The sequence below is a fragment of the Rhipicephalus sanguineus genome, chromosome 5 (assembly GCF_013339695.2).
Source record: "Rhipicephalus sanguineus isolate Rsan-2018 chromosome 5, BIME_Rsan_1.4, whole genome shotgun sequence".
Taxonomy (NCBI): Eukaryota; Metazoa; Arthropoda; class Arachnida; order Ixodida; family Ixodidae; genus Rhipicephalus; species Rhipicephalus sanguineus.
The window spans coordinates 133739130-133759123 of record NC_051180.1 but is presented as its reverse complement, the minus strand read 5'-3'; the positions used below and the strand labels follow the sequence as shown (position 1 = coordinate 133759123).

Sequence of the window (19994 nt, the reverse complement as noted above, 5' to 3'; positions counted from 1 at the left end):
ACATTACCTACTGAGTTATTAAACTCAACCGCTTTCGACAGAAGAGCGTTGTGGATAGCTCATAAAACAATTCACTAGTAGGTAATTATGACACTCAATAATAATGCACGAAGTACTCTGTGATTCAATGCTATATTGCCTGTAGGACTTATTTAGGACTGCTCTACATAGAATGGCTTTAAGAAAAGTTCCTAAATCTAAGCGTTCTTTGAGTATACAAGCGGTTAGGAGAAATGATCTAACGTTTGTCGATGTTCTAATCTGATGGTTAAATTCTGCAACATCGAGAATTGACATGTCGCTAGAGACGCATTGCTTTTTGACGGAACAATCCATTAAACGGGATAAACTTGGGTTCGTATGTGAGAGTGCCTTGCTGCGGTTAGAGCTTAACAACCCAGCATGCCAGCGATAGACGTCGACTCTCCAGATAAAGGAGTTCTGTTGCGCGCCCAAAGTGTATCTCCTCTCTCTCAGAGGTTTATTCAAAGAAAACACAAGCAGCAGTACGTAACTGCTTTTATGGCAAGCTTGTGCTGTTGCCTCATGTGAAATCCTGCCCATTGAAGAAATTTCGCTTGTGAGTGGGGAGGGAGCATTTATCTTTCTTTCTTTCTTTCTTTCTTTCTTTCTTTCTTTCTTTCTTTCTTTCTTTCTTTCTTTCTTTCTTTCTTTCTTTCTTTCTTTCTTTCTTTCTTTCTTTCTTTCTTAGTACTGCTTCGCCTTGTAGTTTTCCTGTCTTTAGCTTTACCGTTCCAACATTTTGTCGAGGTTTACGAGAGGCAAAATGTCCTATTTTATATTCACGCTTCTAGTACAGCATGCTGCGTTTCCTCAAGTGCGTGGGGAATACGGCAACCGGGCTCTGCCTCGCGACCTCCGAAGAAATAGGCGGTTCTAACTAGGTTAGTTTCAATGCACCAGGTACACTCCTCGACGTGAAGCACGTTGTCGCCGAAAGCGGACACGGTTGTTCCTGGTTCACCCCTCTCTACATTCCGCAATTTATCTTCGCAGTGATGCTCGTATGCCTCTGGCTACGCTGCATGGATTTCGCGAAACAGAATCGCAGTCAGCGGGAGGTCGCGAGAAGGGTGGCGATGGAGAGAAGAGGAAAATCAGAAGTAGTAAAGAAGACACGTGACAATTAATAACCGGCTGCTCAGCCGTTCCGCAAAGACCCATCCTCGACGCATTCGCCACCTCGCGCCTGCCAGGGGATCGCGTATCTCCGTTGCTGCAGGCGCCGAGCTGCGAGCTTGCTGCTAGTAAAGCCGTGACTACACGGTCTGTGCCGCACGCATGAGATGCAAACTAGCAGCTTTCTTTCTTGCTTTGGTCTGTGCCAGCATGTATCAATTCTCCCCTGCTCGACGTCCACCGGCCTTGTTGTTGCTGATGCTTAACGCGAGGAATGAATAAGAGTTAACGTCGTCAGGGGTAGGCTTTCAACCATTACAGTTGCGGGAGGCATTACTCAGTATGGAGCAGTCGTGTAACGATCATTGGTTGGCAAAAAAATGTGGACCTCACTCAGACTCACTCAGGAAGTATATTTCGCGCTTAGGGCTCACTCGGAGTCAGAATAACTAAATTATTATGAGTCTGGGTGTGGACTTATGGGTGCGTTAGCGTATACTTACCTTTTCCATCGTGGTGCCAATGCTCTTAACGACCCTCTCTTACATGATTTACGCTATGCATAACATCTTTTTGTCTCGTGCCCTCAAATAGGATTTATCAGTGGTTGCGATCCAGTAAGGAAGTTTTTATGAAACACGGGACTCACACGAGATATTTTTCTCAAGAAGTTCGCGTGAAATACTGCGGGATTAGGTCAAGTCACCCACCCCCACCCCTTCTCTTCCGTAATAACTCACGGCTCTGATGAATAAATATCAAGGTGGCGTATGAACAGTTAGTGCGTTGAAGTATGTGTGAGTAGGCATGAGTGTAATTGTGAGCCGTCATAAGGCTGATAGTAGTGCTGATAGTTAAACACACAGAGACATAGTCGGCAAGAAATGTGAAGTTCACTCAGACTCACTAAAAATTTATATACATTGCGCTTAGGTCTCACTCGGACTGAGACTCATCGAAATTTTCTTTCACCAGACTCATCGCACTCAAACTACCTGAGATATTTGTCAACCGGACTCGCTCTGACTAAAACTAACCAAATACTACTCCCCCGGACTCCCAGACTCAGGCCTTAGCTGAGTCTGAGCGAGTCTGGTGAGTCGATTCATGAGTGATTTCGGCGACCTATGGTCACGATTAATGGAGAAGCAGCCTGTTTCTGTAGCCGAGCGACTAGCGTGCACTCTAGTGGTCGATATAGTACTTTAAGTACGCACATTTTCACAATACGAAGGTGGACACAGCCTTCTCCTTAGAGTTAACGCTTTTCCGAGTCCCAATATTTTGAAATCGTGGCACGAGGTTCCAAATTTAACGTCACAGCTTATCATAATGAACTGAAGTACACTGCGGCGTGAGTTGTAATCTGATAGCGTGTGTACCACCTTGTATATGACAAGGGTATGTATTGCTCGTGTAAATTTTACTGATATCAATGCATTTGCGTACTACTGTCTGTGACGGAAAGGAATAGCTTAAGCGTTGGGCCCTGTGGGAGTCACTAGGTTTAGTTTCAATTATACAGTTTGCTATCGGATCACGACTTTCGTTTTTCTTTCCTTTCGCTACTAGAGTGAGGTATTTTACACTTGTTCAGCTCTTTGCTAGGCTGTAATTGCGTTTTAGCATAATTGGCAGCGCCAGTTATTCGACTCAGGAGGGCAACGAAGCTTGTTCGAGTATGGCAATGAGTCACTGTGGTAGCTTCGAGTTTGTGGCTTTGTGAGGCTGATCACGAGGGGGCCGGTTTGAATCCCGTACACGATGATGAAATTTCGATTGAGCGGAAGGCAATGGCACCCATGTACAGTGGCGGTCAAAATTTTACAGACCACGGGAGCGCGTGGCAGACAGCTCCGAGGCGCCTCCTCACGGCTGCTTGCAAAGCTCCAGAGCGCGCACCGCGCACGCGCGTCCTTGTTTACCTGCCGGTCTGCTCGTTCGCTCGCTGCAAGTGCGCTCGCCGGAAGGCCAGAGAAATCGCAAGGTGCCGCTTCTGCAGTCGCCGGGGAAGCCCCTGGCGATTTGCCTAAAAGAAAACTTTTATACTTGGCGAAAACTACGTCCTGCTCTAGGCAAATTTTTCGTTGGCTTTCAAGATTTTTCTTCTTCATTTTTTTAACCCATGTGGGTTTTTCTCGTAGGCTTGTGCTACAAACCGGTCGATGCCAAGTTTTTTTTCTTTCATAGCCCATATGAACGGGGGCAGGGTAGTTGCACCGAGCACCACAAAAAAAAAAAATTTCAGCATGCATGAGTTCCGCGAATGGAAGCTGCTGGGTAATCTTATCACACATGTCGATTTGAGACAAACTGTCGCAAAGCGTATTTTCCACGCTTCGGAGCGTCTGGGAACCAAGCGCAGAGTGCGGCGCGCACCGAGCAGTGCCAGTACAAGTTGCGTATTTTCGTCACGATATCATCGCTCGGTGCTTCCGCGACGACTGCAAAAGTGGCACCTTGCGATTTCTCTGGCTTTCCGGCGCGCGCGCACTTGAAGCGAACGAACGAGCAGGCCGGCAGGTAAACAAGGATGCGCGAGCGCAGAGCGCGCTCTAGACCTTAGCAAGCAGCCGTGAGAGGGCGCCTCGGTGCTGTCTACCATGCGCTTCCGTGGTCTGTAATATTTTGTCCGCCACTGTACTTATTTTTGTGTGTGCTAAGTAACTCCAAATGGTCAAAATGTCGAAAGAGTAATGCCACTGAGTTTAATGTTCATTTTACTGCGGTCATTTCGTGTGGCTCTTATTTGCCGCAAGAGCGCATAGTGTCTAGCAACCTATTATTCTTTAGTCTAATGCTTTTTCAGACAGTTTAAGCCGTCGCCTCTTTGATCCGCGAATAATTACCCCTTTCGCAAACACACATTTGAGCGCAGCCATTACCGCTATCGCGCTGGACACTTGGTCGACTGAATGGTAGAAAGAGAAATTGAGTGAAACAGATCTCGCGACAGGCAGTGTACGTGGATATCCGATGCCTGTCACGCCCGCTTCTTCAAATCAGTCCGCTCATCCATTTCCACAACCCTTCCCCATTTCTCGTTGCGGGCATTTATCCAGCCTCGCCGAATAGCCTGTCGTAACCATGGCGTCTGCGATGGCGGTGGCTGCAGGCTATAGCTTGGCTGGCCGCCGTCCCTTTCCTGTGTATCCACTTTGCTCTCTCTCTCAAGTCGTCTCCCCTCTCTCGCACTCCGACTTCTTTTCTTGAGCTTTGCGGAGACGAGGGGTACGCCTGCCGTCAGTCACGACGAGAAGGCGCCCGCGGTTGACAGGCGAAGGACGCCCAGCTAGGACCGTGGTGGGACGGATGTCGATAGCTCGCTACAAAAGGCCAGAGGACGGCAGCACTTCTGGTGGTGGTCGCCCCATGGCATACGTCGTGCCGATAGAGCGTGTGGCAGTTTGTGCTATGAAGATAAACAAGAACGAAAGAAAAAGGAAACCCTAGCGAAATTGAAGAACGTAATGAAAAAAAGGTGTTTCGGACTCCACACCCGGAGAGTCTTTTCCGCAAACAAGGATTACCTCTAATGAAGGACGTCGTGTGTGGACTGAGAAATTATGTTTTGAACATGTTCTTCACCTTAATCAGCGTCTTTAATGATTTTTCTAAATATTTCTCAACCAAGCGACATTTCATGAGGCACACAATTACTGCTTAGTTCAGCAGTTCTGAATAGCTTCTTAGTCGTGGTCGACATATTAAAAGCGGAGCTCTTAAAGCTTTTCGTTGCGCCGTCTAGTGCTAACAGAAATGATCATAATCATGAATCGGTACGCGCTTTTTTCGTCCTCTTCTTGCTGTCAGTCCCCTTTTTCATATTCTACTTCGCTCCCAAAACAAGTGCGTTGATTTCTTTGCCGCGGGATGGAATAACTCTGATAGGTGAGATATCGAGTGTAGAGAGAAAGAGAGAAAGAAAGAAAGAAAAAAAGAAAGAAAAAAAGAAAGAAAGAAAGAAAGAGAGAGAGAGAGAGAGAGAGAGAGAGAAATTCTTGGCGCAAAAAAGGAAGGGAAGAAAGACAGAAAGAAAAAGTTAGAGAAAGAAAGAAATATATAGAGAGAGAGAAACAGATAGAATTAAAGAGGAAGCAAGAAATCGAGAGAGAGAGAGATAAATTTGGGAAAAAAACGATATAAAGATCGAGAAATATAAAGAAATAGCTAGAGAAAGAAATAAATAGAAATAAAGAGAAAAAAAACAAATATACATAGAAGTGAGAAAAAAAGAAACAGAGGTAGAAAGAAAGAGAAACAAAGATGGCCGCCCTGCTCCGCACTTCCTTCAGGCGTGACACCCCTAGGGTGAAACTGCGTTAAATTTTTTTGCTTAGTAATTTTTTTTTTTTGCGTTCAGAACATCGTTCTAGAGATGTTTAACTGTGCTTCAGAAAGAGCCTGCTGTGGAAGGTGCTTCTTTTTCTTGTTCTTCTTATTCTTCCCTACATGCCCGGCATCAGTTCCCTACGGCGCGTACGGAAGGGTGTTTCAGGTCCACTAACATCGTCGACTATTTGTTGGGCCAACTGTTGCTTCCTTCTTTTTTAGTGGACCGGTGTCAAGTAAAGCACCATCACTTTGCAGATATGGTTCAAGAAGTGGTGTTTCAAATAGATGACTTTCAGTTCCAGTTTATTTATTTGCCACAAGTACACCGAATGTACAAGGTGTGGTGGGGAAGACCCGATAAAAGCTGCGTAGGCAGCAGCTTGCCTAGCCCAGTCCCCTCCTTCCGTAGATCCACGTTTGTCTCTCTGCTTTTAGATAAGAAACTAGAGCGCCTTGGTAAATTCCGTGGGGGATTCTGACACCGCTGCTAAGCCAAGTATAATGTTTTAGGCAGTAACGACATACCTTTAAGACATAATATGCATAGTATGGACCCGTGGCGAGTAGTGAGATTTACCCTATTTCTGTGGCACATACCCGTTTATGATGGACCGTGACGACGGCATGACACGCCGACAAGCCGAGAGCCTAGGATGCTTCGCCCCCAAAAGAGATGAAGGAAAAGCAGAGCTGTTGATCAATGACGCACCAGTTCAGCTGTCTTACACTTAACGGGAAACATTTGATAAAAGATAATAAACATAAAGTAAAACGTACTCAGTGAGAATACACTTGCGGAAGGATGTTCACTGACAAGTGTCCATGCAATCAAGTGGTCTTCAGAAGTGCAAAATGCTTTCCTGCCCTTGTGCATACTGGAGTGATTAGGCTAAGGTCCCATGTTCTTTTCTTTCCAGGGCAGTCCATTCTACAAGCTCCTCAAAATATCTCGCGGAGCACCTCATTGACTGTACATGAATACCAAGTGGCACCAAACATGCTTAGCGATGACCGATACACGGATGCTTGTCGTTGCTCGTTGTTCTTATGGAGAATGAACGGCCAATCGTAAATGCAATTTGCCAGAAGATGGTGTTACAATCAAGTTGTTTTGCGACGGGAGCAGTTTGGAAGGGAAGCTGGCTCACAATTGAGCGTTGACTTAAAAGAAACACATGCGAAACTTGGTAGGACTAATATAATTACTGAACTCTTTCAGGGGGTTTGTGACAAGGTGAGTGAGAGATGCAAGTCACACAGTTGTCGCGGAGCACCCGTTCCTGTGAGCGGCGTGTGTACCAGGCGGCCTTGGAGCCGATAGTGCAGCTTCATTTAAACCGTCGCTGCGGACAACATCTGTGCAGCCATCTGTGTAGTATGCCGTGCCGACCTGAAGAGCTTAGTGGTAAAAACATGCCTAATATCGTAAGTAACATAGCTGCTCGTGTTAACTATGACGTTGCGTAGAATGGAGAATTTACGTCAGGGAGCAGAAGAGGATGGCCCGGATGTTTACCTGTTTCCTTTTGCGCTGAGGTGCACATTGAACATTGAACAATTTTTATGCGTGGGAAAATGCTAAATTTCCCTGTAGGAAGCAAATACCAAAAAACTAAAAAAGACTGACGGGATCTTGATCCCCTGATAACTAATACAGTCTGCATGAGTGATATTACTTAAGATAAATTTTATTAGGCACAACATATTTTTTCATACATGTACTATAAAAAAGTTCTATCCATTAGAAACATGCTTATTTCTACGTACATACACAAAAAATCACAGCATATCCACGGAGTGAATGATGATGAGTGGGCGAAGCTGCGGAGGTTCATCGGTAAACCGTGAATCTTCCATGAATTCTGCCCAGTACATCATCACTGACGTGATATCGGGCGCGTTTATACTAAAGGTTCGATGAGTTATGACGACTTGCAGCTCACTTTAATTTTACATGTACGCTGTGAATTTTCATTGTTTAGAAAACCATTGTTTTAGAAAACATCTGGCGTCTTTCGATAAGCAGCTGGCGTCTTTTCGTTTTGCTTTAGAAACATCTGGCGTTCTTTCGTGTTGCTTTTAGGAAACATCTGGCGTCTTTCGTTGGTTTATTTCATCAATCAACGGCGTTTTGAACGAAATTTTTATTGTTTAATCACGCACAGGAGAAATCTCACCAGGCACTACCTTGGAGGTAAACAATGGCTGCTAATGGGAATGAGAGACAGAAGAAGTCTGCTTTTAGCTAACACTTACACTTCTACTAACGTTTCCTACTGGAACATGCCAATGGCTGCTAATGGGGAATGAGAGACAGAATTCGGCTTTTAGTTAACGCGCACGCTGCGAATTTTTTATTGTTCAACAACGCACAGGAAAAATCCCCTACCGGCACCACCTTGGAGGTCAAGATCTGGTACTAGCTTTACGACTGGTTACGCACTACTACGACTACGAGGGACGAACGGTTGCCGCCTTAAGGAGCTTCGCCCCTAAAATGCCGATACAACCAGGCTAGTGAAAGAAACCCACGTGACCGGTATGGCAAATTGAGGCGCCATCCATTGACTGGGATCAGAGTTAAAATCTGCATTCCGTCTCTTTCCTCCCAACTCTCTTCGACCCCCTCTCTGGTGGGATCAACTCCCTTGCCTGCGGGAGGCGCGCTTTCCGCCGCCTTGCTGGCGCCGCCGACTTTGAAATCCGTTAGAAAGTCTCGTGTCTGGCGCTGGTAAGGCATGTGTTAGCCGTCGCGCGTCCGTTTCATGGTGCTCGCTCGCTGTGTGCTTGTGCGACGCGATGTTTTACGACTCGCGCTGTTCGTGCATAGTGCTTTGTTGCTCGAATACTTCCAGAACAAGTCCCGGAATAATGTGCCGGCCCCCAAAAGAACGACAGGTGAGCGTGCCCTTTGTGTCGCGGTCTTCATTGTGTCAATTTGAATTCACGTCCATACCGAGTAGCTGTTCTCTGCAGTGGGGCTTCAGTTAATGTTTTCAAAAATGACTGATTTGAAAAGGGCACGATGCTGCGTTTAAATCGTTATACGAACAAGCAGCGGACATGAAGCCCATGCGACGTAACTATAATTACAGGTTTACAACTCTCACATAACCGCGTGCTTGAGTGTGTGCTTTGCATTTGTCTCCGGTTAATTACTCGCCATCGCCTATAACCACATTTGTGAGACATTAGGTAGATGTAAGAAAACTTGTGCTGCTCTGAGACGAACAAACGAGTTCACTTTTGCACGAGTCGACGGCGCTCTTTATCTGATTAAAACTTGCCCTTTTCTTCAGGGTGTATTTCGGAACTCAACACAGCTGATCGGTGCGCCCAGAGAAAACCTGAAGCATTGCAGAATCGGCGCACTTCAAGAAGAGATGCCATGAATCATCCGATATCAGTCGTTCATTTTCTCCGCGTTTATCATCACCAGTTATATGAAAATCAACATTTTTGGAAATGTAGTCAATAAAGTGCGGCCAATATTAGTTGTGTTATATGTGGAGTTCATTTTGACATCTTTAAAATGATATTTACATTATTCTTCAATTTTAAGTATTTCAACTGCTTTCATTGTTTTTGCATTCCAGGAATGTTCAATTTTGTTAGTTATGATAATTTTGTGTAATATCGCGCGCATATATCAGAAGCTGTTCTGCACTTTTGTCAGTATAAAAATTGTCTTTTTGAATATGTGCCCTAGTGTTATGTTCTGTTTTTTATTCCACTGTTCTTTAAGTTCTTAACTTGGCCGTGAACTTTCGTGTTGTTTAGTGATCATGAACACGTGTATGTTAATCTCCTGTCGATAACTTCTGTTAATCTGCTGAGCCTGTATCGCACCACACTTGATGAAAATATTGATTTTCGGAAACGAGGACAATAAAACGAGACCAAAGATATTTTCTGTTGTGAGTGCAATTCATTCTTTTGCGTTCTGGCACATGCTGCACGACTGCAGTGTTTGCAGAATGCCTGATTGCAAATTGCGCACATTCAAACGAGCAACGAACGCGCGGCGCAGTACGTGCAGCGGATGCAAAAAAAAAAAAGAAAAGCACCCGGCGCGCTGCACGGCGCAGCACGCGGACGAGGAGGTCATAAAAGAAAGGGAGAGGGAGTCCGCGCATGCGAACAAAACAAATAGAAAAAAAAAACCCGGCGCGCGCGAGGGAGCTAGGAGAGGAGGCGCGGCTGGTGTTAGTGTTGCCATGACGACGTATACCGTGTGCGCCGCCATTCTGCCGTTCGAGTCTCTGAATCCCAGCCGCCAGGATAGTAACTGAAGGGACGTTTGGCGCTGCCAGCGCTGTCGTCATGAATTAAGGCGTCCTATGGGAAATATACGGAGTAATCTCCCCCTGATACAACCACGCGCACACCAAGGAGCCATCGACGGTGTACTTGTGTATAGGGATAGTAACAACGTTATTACTGCGGCCTCTCTGAATGAGGTGTTCTAAGATAGCTGGAGGTGCTCGGTTTTGCAAAAAGCACAGTGTGCCCTACGAGGGCCTCAACCGCCATTTGCGCTTCTCCTTGTGGTTCCCGAGTGATTGCAATAGCTCCGGCATTTGAAGTATATTTTGAAAAACGAAATACTCTCAGGAGCCTGGGTTTGAGTAGTCGGTATTGCAGAAAAATTTCTTTCAAGTGCTGGTCAATGTAGACAGACTGTATCCCAAAAGACGAGACGTAAGAGCATACTTACGCAATCCCAACATTTCATGTACTGACATTCTCCTAGTTTTTACCTCGAAATTTGAAGATGTGGTAAAGATCTGTCTCGCGCTTCTTTTTCCGTGTAATTCACGTGACCTGTCCATGATGGGATATTGTCAACGATTGTGTTTAAAAATGTGTAAGTCTTGGCAGAGAAAAGAATCTGGTGATTGACAAAATAGAGATAGGGTATTGTAACTTGTATCTCGAGTGAGCGCTATCAGCGCACAGTTTGTTTATTGAACCAGAAGGCCCTGGTTGTAGGATACACAGTTGTAGCAGTGACGGCTATTAAGGCGAACGCCTTAATTAAATGCCTGTTTCAAGGTCGTATGAGTAGGAGTCAGATGTGCTTACCGTTCTTTAGAAGTGGGACCACGCGGCTTGCCTTCCACACGTTGGGGACCACGTCACCCTGTCAGAATTATTCTGGAAGTACAGTTGTTTTCTCTATGCGCTCACCCAGGTTGCACAAGGCGCTGTACGATATTCAGTGTGGCATCGGTGGTTGCGAACGCCTGCGAAAAGCCAGAGGTTGGGAAATTTCCGAAAGTAGGTAGAAACAATTTACAGGATTTGTGGCGAAAGGTAAAACACTGATACAGTGGGGATGTGTATGAATATTTGGTTGAATGCGTAGAAACGTTCGGTCCTCGGTGGCACTTAGGGCCATCGAGATTCTTTGAGGAAACTGAGATTCGATGGATGGATCGATGGATATGGTGAAATGCCTTTGGTTTGCCAAGAAATGCTTTACATCTAAAACGGCGGGTGCAAGTAATAAATAGTTGCACGTTACAGATATCCGGGGTGTCACACGTATTCGGGAGTCTTTTTACGGCGTGCCTAATAATGAGATCACTGTTTTGAGGCGCAATTTCACCTACTTGCAGCTCTTGTTTAACGTGTACGTCCCTGTTACGCCTCCCCAATTTTATAAAGGTTATACCTACGCGCACCGAATGAAAATACTTGCAAACGTGCTCATATAACCGTTGTATGCTGACCGCCGGGTAGTTTGAGGAAACGCTTGCTTTTCTGCCGTAAGAACAAAAAATCATAGTTACCTTGACAAAACCTTAAATAATAAGTATCTGTAAAGCACGTCCATCGGTAAATAATATAGCGAATGTTATTGAACGAATATTTCAATTGCTTCATTTTATTTGACTAGGCCACCCGGTACGCACCACTGGGTTGTACTGTGCCAAATTGTCTACCGATTCCCCAGAATGTCTTTGTGCTACTTGGACACAAGATGCGCAGAACATGTCAGACTTTAGTCTCTCTGCGCATCCCTGTAATTGTCGCTGTTGCCGGTTTTGCCTTGTGACATCCCTGAATGGACGTTTCACACTGAGCTTCCGCTTGAACTCGCTCTTTCATTACGGCATAGCTTTGATGTGTCTAGTAAATACACCAAAAGATTGCAGCATAATAAAGTTGTGGTCGAAAACGAATATTGCATGAGATTACACGTTTCATACGATGGAAGTAAGCACAACACTACACATCGCAGTCAGTTGGAAGGCATTTAATTAACTGTTACCTAAGGATTCACTTAGTGCAGATACAAGTCAGGCTCGTTTCTGCGCATGCATTCTGATTTGATGTCGGATGTCGCTTCTTCGTTTCAATTTTTTACGCTGCTGCAATGTTTACGCTAATGACAGAACAGCTGCCTAAGCTGCAGCGGATGTTGCTTTCTGGCATGTCGGACGCGAACGGATGGATGGATGCCAGGACAGGTAGAAATGGGATCTCACACTAACGCTGATATACTTTAGATAGAAATTAGTTCTCGAACCAAACCATTTTTTCCTGGTGAATTGGTGCATGTCACATATTGGACGTAGAACACTGGAATATTCACCTGCAGGTACTTTGGCTTTTCACTTAATGGAAATTTTGTGAGTTAGAGCCCAAAGAATTCGAAAAGAAAGACAATGCGTACACGTGATCTCGAGCGAACCCCACGATTGTTATTATCAGGGGAATCGACTTGTATACTAGTTGATTACAAAAAAAAAAATGGCTCTGCTTTTGCCTCTGCCACTGATGCGCGACCGGCAATTTTCCAGGACGTAAAGCAGTCAGTTCGTGGCTGGAAGTTCTACATATATACCTCTTTGAATGAGCGATAGTTTCACATGACCGTAAGGTTGAACACAGTGCTGTCTCCTTTCCAAAATGTTCAAGGAAATATTCTCAGGCTCTTTCTGCTGTTCTAGTGGTGGCTGTTTGATTTTTCAGCACCGATGCATACTAAGGCGATAGCTCTGCGCAGTCAGTTTACCTGAAGCGTTCACTTCCGAATGCTAACTTGTACAGCCGTTAGGGATGTCATGTCTCTCTGTCTGTCTCTATCATGTCTGTCATTCTAATCATCATCATCATCATAAATATATCTGTCTTGGTGTTCCATCTTATGTGTCGTTTTTTTCTTCCTAAAAGGGTCAAGTCCACTTTAAGTGAAACTGAGGAAAAGGGAGTTTTTTGATACTGTCGATATGGTCGGGCCTGCTCCCACAATTTTTTGCCCGTGTGCTCATGTCACCAAAATACATCCAATCTATATTGCGGCTGAAATCGATATAGCCCACTATATCGTCGTTATTCAGCAGCAAAATTTGGATTTGGCTCTTATAGATTGGACAGTTTATTCGGGCTTCAATAAGCTCGTAAAGTAAGTCTAAATCAAAGCGAAACAACGATATACAAATATTTTGTGGCCAAATGAACACCATCCTTGTGCGCCCGTAGGTTCCGTCCTTTATTGTATGGGCGTAATGGCAACGACTAGACCTGTAGCGCGAGTGGTCATTCCAGGCAATAAGCGGACCATTATGGCCAGTCGGCAGCGTTTTCTTGTTCTTGGCATCTGATGATGATGACCTCTTCCTGATGGTGCTCACCTACAAAGGTGGATGGGCCAAGAACCGGGCGGCAGGACGCTTAAGGTAAAGACCTATGAAACTAAACAAATCTCGAAATTTAGATTAAAAATAACACATCGAATAAATGAAATTGCTTAACGAGCAAGGGGTCTGACTATCGTTTGGCCTTTCTAAGATAAATAATGACAAATTTGAAATCAAGATTATGAACAGAGAAAAGTAGACTAACACGGCAATCTTTTTGTTTCATTTATGCAACTGAACACAGCAGAGCAGACATCCCTGTGGCTATCACCTAACATAGAGCGCCAAGTGACAAAATTACTGGAACATTTATTGCTAATCCTGACTTCTGAAATGGAACTACAAGGTATCTTTTTCTCTGATTAGAATAGCGGCGACAAAATAAAAAGAAACGCTGTATTGTTCCGATTTCGTTGCAAATCATGCATAACGGGGACGCCTTGAGTCCAGCGTTATGAAGGTAACGATCCAATTGCGGAATTCTACATAACAATCCCCCCGTAAGAAACTTCTAACTGGCGAGATAAACACCACTGTTTATTCCAGCTATATCTTAGATGCGCGAAGTCTTTAAATTTAGCCAGTGAGAATTTTACTGTTTCGCTTTGCAAACAAGCATTTATGAATCTTAATACTGTCGCGTAAGCCATACCTGGTAAAATGTGGATTGGGGGTCCACTCAAGGATATTGTGGCTAATGAGTCTGCCATTTCGTTCAAATATAATCCGCGGTGGTCTGGTACCAATAGCAACTGAACTTTTTGTAAGTTCGTGGGGGCTAGGTGACGAAACGTACTAATGAGTGTTAAATTTGTTGCCGCAGAAAGTGCAGTAAATACTGAGATAGAATCTGTAATTATCAGTGCTGCTGATTCACTTGAGGGAAGTTTGCATAGTGCTAGAACAATTGCCAGTAATTCTGCAATGAATATGGGTGTATTATCTGGAAGTCGAACCGAAAAAGACCAGTCAAGAGAAGGGTAGAAGATGCCAACCTCAGCCTTTTCCTTTGATAGTGATGCATCAGTCGCAATTATATTGCTTATTTTCAGGTGAGCTAGATAATCTTCTGACATTATTTAGACACCGCAATGGCATTTGTTTCTCATTAAAAGAGAAAGTATCATCAAATTGTATGCAAAGATTTGCATTGAGAGTACTAGTTGAGCAACTATGTTTAATTTTAACATTCAGTGGTTCTAGCAACGTTTGTAAAAATATAACCTGTGGGGTGTGTAGTCGCGACCATTGTTTTTCAAAGAATAAACTCGGTTGTTTAATGAAAACGCAAAATGATCGTCTCTGAAGGGAATTGTATATCTTTAATAATGTTTGAACAGTAGGTATTTTGAATCCGTTTAACAAAGATGGTAGTCGCGCTTCCATATACAACACATTGTTAGCAACAAACTTTGGAAGTCCAAGGCACAAACGCATAGCTTCCCTTTCCAATAGTACCAGGAGTCTCATTTTATAAGTTGCGCTGCCAGAAAATAAAACGCACCCGAATTCTAACATAAGCCGCAAATACAGTTTATAAATAATAGTGTATCTCTTCTCAACCCCGTTCTACGGTTTCGAAGCTTCCTTAGCCACCCCATTGCGCGTGTTGCCTTAGAGTAGACTTATTCAATATGAATTCTCCAGTTTAATGTTTCATTACATATGAAGCCGAAATATTTAAGGGAATCTACCTGTGGAATGAGCTCTTGACTATAAATCAGCAAGATGTTGACAGGCTCCTTAAAAGAGATTACGAGATGCGGGCTTTTCTTGACGTTCAACATCATATGAATATTTTCAAGCCAAGATTCTAGCGTATTTAGATAATTTTGCAACGTCTGATGTAGTGAGTGTAGATCATTATTTGACGCGAAGAAAGCAATATCATCTGCGTACACATACAAGTGAATATCCTGATGTGTAGGACTGGAGCTTAAGAATATATTAAACAAGACGGGCGAGAGCATGACCTCTTGTGGTACGCCACGTTTTTGCCTATATATATTAGATCAGCAACCATCTTTAAAACCATAAAATTCCCTTTCTCTTAAAAACTCTGAAACCTACGCTAATATGGAGTTTAGAAAACGGTAATTTTCCATCTGTTTAATTAGTATCGAATGCTCAACCTTATCGTACGCCTTCGCTTAATTCAGAGTAACTAACGCACAGTATTCTCGCCGACGCCGAGCCAGCTGTATGCGACTCTCTCAATCAACATGCGCACACCACATTGAGCATCCAGATCTAATGCCACTTTGACTGGGGCTTAGTGTTTGAGTGAGCATCTATATATTTATTTAACCGGACATCCAAAACTCTTTCTATGAGTTTAACCAGGTTAGACGGGAGAGATATTGGCCTTATATTGTCAAGGGCGAATCCAATTCCCGGTTTTTTAAGTGTCGGAATTACTTTGGAAAGCTTCCAGTCTGCAGGTATGCAAGCATTTTGTCAAAGAATTATTGACCATATCAAGGATTCCATTTGGAGATATTTCGAATATTACTTTTATTATTGCAGAGGTCACCCCATGTGGTCCAGGTGCTGCATGAGCTAAATGCCTTATTACAACCGCCAGTTATGCTACATTAACCTCATCGAAGTCCTGTCCTATAATTGGGTTCACAATGTGCTTTCTCATAGTTGATGTAAATGAATCTTCTAATCCTTTCGCAATATTTTCTAATAATTCAGAGAGTGCACGGTGTGTAAGAATTGTAGAATCCATATTTTGTGACGGTGGAATCATCTTTCGAGAACGTAAAAACATCTAAAAAGCGCTTTTTTATTCTTAGTCCGAGAAAGATAACTAAATTTGTTAATATCATAGTCATCTTTTGCTTTGCGTATAGCGCGTTTGAAGTCTGTTGCGCTGAATTTATCATCACACCAATTTTTAGGGCATTGGTTGACTAGGAGTTGCTTCCACGCAGCTTTTCGTTTTCTATAATCCCTCATACATGCTGCATTTCACCATGGCCTAAAAGATCCTCCTATGCTCGAGTTTAATTTAAAAGTTCAGTTTTTTAATGGTGTTTTCAATACTGCACACAGGCTCATGGCCATAATATATTCATGCGTCTCTTTGCGAGGAATCAAAGTAGCCTTTTTGTAATTTTACATAATTAACAAACGAGCCAACCTTCTCGGCGAAACATATTCTCGGAAAGTTAATGTAAAAAGTAATAGGCACATGATCGCTATTTGTAGCGCAGTCTAAAGTATTCCACGAGCATATACTGAAGAAGGAGCTCGAAAATATCAAGTCCATTGCTGATATAGACTGACCTCTAACAAAAGCAGCAACGTGTGGATTCAAGCATGATAGATTATTCTCAACAGCCCATTCCCACAAGCGTCTTCCACTTAAATCTCTTCTGACGTGGTGTGAAGTCCCCAGTCAGTAATATGTCCTTTCTGCAGGAAGCTAACATGACGTCTAGGCATTTCGTGTCTTGCACTCCTGCCTGAAAATATACGTTAACAAAAGAAAAAGGAAGAGTCTGCTAATGTTATGTCTAATACGAGAATTTCACAATGAGTAGCCATACACTGATAAGATATCTTGACCTGTGACCAAACTTTGCTGATACCAAGAAGGCAAGTCCGCCTTCTCTGCCAGGTCAATCCAAACGAAATAGTCGATAATTTCGTAGATAAAATATTTGGCCGCTTGTAAGCTAGGTTTCTTGGAGAGCAATTAGGTCTGGGGAAAGTTGCGAACAAATGTATGAAAAATCTGTGGCTGCCGAAACAATCGATCGGCAATTCCACTGCAAAATGTTTAGGGAGCCTATTTTGATGCTAAAACAGTAGCCGAAACTGCTTGATCCAGAATATCCTTTTTCAAGAAGTCTTTTTTTTGATAGCCACTTTTTTTATTTCAACTTATGGGGAGTCATTTTTGCAGGGGGGGGGGGTCTAGTACGCTTCAGTGTCTTTTGTTGAGAGTCCGCGTCCATACCTGCAGTAGCGCCGGAATCATCTGTTAGGGTTTTCAGATCAGCTTGCTCCGCGTTTTTGGAAGCTCCTGTTTGAGGAGAGACAGATCGCTGATGTGCTGTTGATTTTTCTATCTCAGTACGCTTTGGAATCACTAAAGCCTGGGAATCCTGATCTATTGAGGGCCTTCGAAAAATGCATCAGCTTTTCTTCTTCTCTTAACCTCGTTTTGTGCGGTGCCGTCTCCGATCACTTCTTCTACTTCAAGGAATATACCGGGGCCCAATATCTTCATTTATGTTGTCATCTATTTCATATACGCCGTCTTGGAGCGAAAGAAGAACGTGATACTAGAGCGCAAAACTCGAAAAGAAACACTAAAAGGCAGAAAGAAATAGAAAATTCGGCCTGTTACTCATTATGTTCGCGCTTTCTCTTACTAAATCATGTACTTCAGCAAGTACCAACTCGCCCAAGAAAAACCAATTGTGGAACGAAAGCACGATGGGAAATCAACTAGGACACAAATAAAACAGATTGGATGCGACCATGTTGGTTGTTTTGGTCACGACTGTTGACGCAGCGCTCGTTTAATGGAGTCTGCTCAGTTTGATTCAAACATATTCAGGATTTGGCTCATCTTGTACTCGAAACTGCCTTTTTAAGTTCACATTACAATAAAGAATTGCCCCATTTTGATTACAATTGTTTTAACAGTGAAAGATACATAGGCGCGCTTTAGACTCCCGTGAAATTTAGCCCAGTTCTAGTTTGTTTTTGACTCTTTTAGTAATAAAAGAACGCCAAATATGCCTGCAAACTGCATACTTTTATCACGCTACCTGGTGTCTATGACTGCACATTTCTTCCCCTGGCACCCTTACCGTCGCTTCAGCATGCCAGTTTTGATTAGTTTTCCGCATGGTGTGGCCTGCCAAGCCCCTTCTTTCCATCTTAATGCCCACTAGAATATCGACTACCACAATTTCATATCTAATTAACAACGCTCTTTCTTAACAGCACATTTCAGGAAAATTGCGACTTCAAGAAAATTGAATTCCTAAACCGCGTTTCCGTGATCAGATGATGGTCCTTTCGTTTGGCCTTTCTGCAGGCTGACGAACGCTAGAATGAACATTGAAGACGTAACGCCGATTTCGCCCCCGAAAACATCGTTCCGGGAACGGTCGCTACCTATATGAAAGGACAGAAAAAAAAAACAATACTTAAGGCACGCCCCTCCTAGCTTCGCTGCCCCCTTTTCTCTCGAATGGGGAAGGGCCCTTATATTTTTTTTTGTTTATCGCGTGGACCATTGAGGCGTGCCATGGAGAATTGCCCTTTATAGTGATTTGAAAGCAGGCGCACAGCCTATTGGAAGTCTTGTTCTTTATATTCATCCACATTTTATGAATATTCGAATGTTGCGCGAAAGCAAGTGAGGATATAAAAATAATGTCACGGAATTACACTTTCCGTTCAAAAGTACAATCACTCAACGGTAATCCACGTGTTTTCTTATTTAAACCTTTTTAAAACTTCGATTTAATGTTAGTTTAAAAAGAACTATCGTATAAAAAATTGGTAATATGCTTGTACACTGCACCTATTTTGCGAATAGAACAGTGCGACGCGTGCTCGCGTGAGGACAACGTTTTTTTTTAATATTTCATTATGTCAGAGAAAGAAAGTATATTCCTGACATTTCGCTCTTTGCCGGAAATGAATGTTTAGTAAGTCGGCTGTAACAGAATCGAAAAGAAAAAGAAACAGACAATCTTAAAAAGCCGTAAACGTTCGTTCACTTATGATTGACAGTTATTAGAGTCGTACCTGCTCTTCCAACAGGGTGGCGCCACGTTGTACGTTACAGTGCACAGCTCTTTGTGAAAAAGAGAAACACTAAATGAAAGACGGTTGCTTTAAACATCTCTAATTGTTTTATATATATTTTTAGGCTTGCGCATTCTATTTTTTATTTTTTGAATTCCTGATTTTAACGAAGACTGTGCGCCTTTCGTCTCAGAGAAAAAGTTTCGTAAATCATGAACTTTTGTCCAGCTGTCACACATTTTCATCGCTGATAAGAGATTCTAGATTTTGTTCATCCAGAAATTTCATAGTGCGCTGTGGCGGGCACGGAGGTCTTAAAAGGAACTAATCTATTTTGATTAGGAGGTCTCTCGAAAAAATTTATGAATTGCCATTGCTGCTCTGTATGGGGCATGCGCACCTGCTTGGTATTTCCGCCTACATGTTTACTACTAATATTGAGAAGTAATAAAAGATGCGTGTCAAATAAGGAGTCGTGCATACAAGCACGCGGGCTTTCGCTCTTGGCAAGACATGGCTTGCAGACGATAAAGATAAAATGAAACGCCCTGTTTTAAGCCGCTCATTAATGTTCCACACAGGATTGTGTGTTCCTTATTAAACGACTGTGTGACAGCATTTCAAAATTAGGGTAGTACAGAAAAGTCTGAAAACATCTCGGTTCTTTAGCATTGGCGTTCTTAGTTACAGCGCTTCAGATTACTAAACAGCTGCCTTCTCAAAGGAGCGATGCTTCTACGAATCCTGGTATTTCTGAAAGACAGTGCTGTTCGGGCACGCAAGTCACGTGCTTTCATTTCGACGAACATTTCCTTACGTAATTTTGCCTATGACGCATTTTAACTTACCACTCCACTGACATATGCTTCGCTAAGATTATTGCGATAGCAATTATATGGAAACTCTCGGCGGGTTTTTGCTGTCGCTGTCGTCGTCACCGTTATGTCCCGTATAAAGTCCAAATTGATAACCCCCCCTCCCCCCGTGCATCATATGTTATACTCAAGGTCAAAAGTGCGCGAGCGGAGGCGACGAACGCGGCTAAAGCAGAGATCAAACGAGCCGTCCCATCTCCGTCGCTCAGAGGGC

At 43.4% G+C, this 19994-nt stretch overlaps 1 long non-coding RNA gene across 2 annotated transcripts in view; it reads right to left on the bottom strand.

Annotated features, from left to right (window-relative positions):
• Positions 1 to 19994, bottom strand: part of LOC119394259 (uncharacterized) — a 257770-nt gene that overhangs the window by 137740 nt on the left and 100036 nt on the right. For both annotated transcript variants that reach the window (XR_007416092.1, XR_007416091.1), the window contains exon 2: positions 10561 to 10721. This is a non-coding gene — a long non-coding RNA (uncharacterized LOC119394259). The remainder of the gene's footprint in view (positions 1 to 10560; positions 10722 to 19994) is intronic.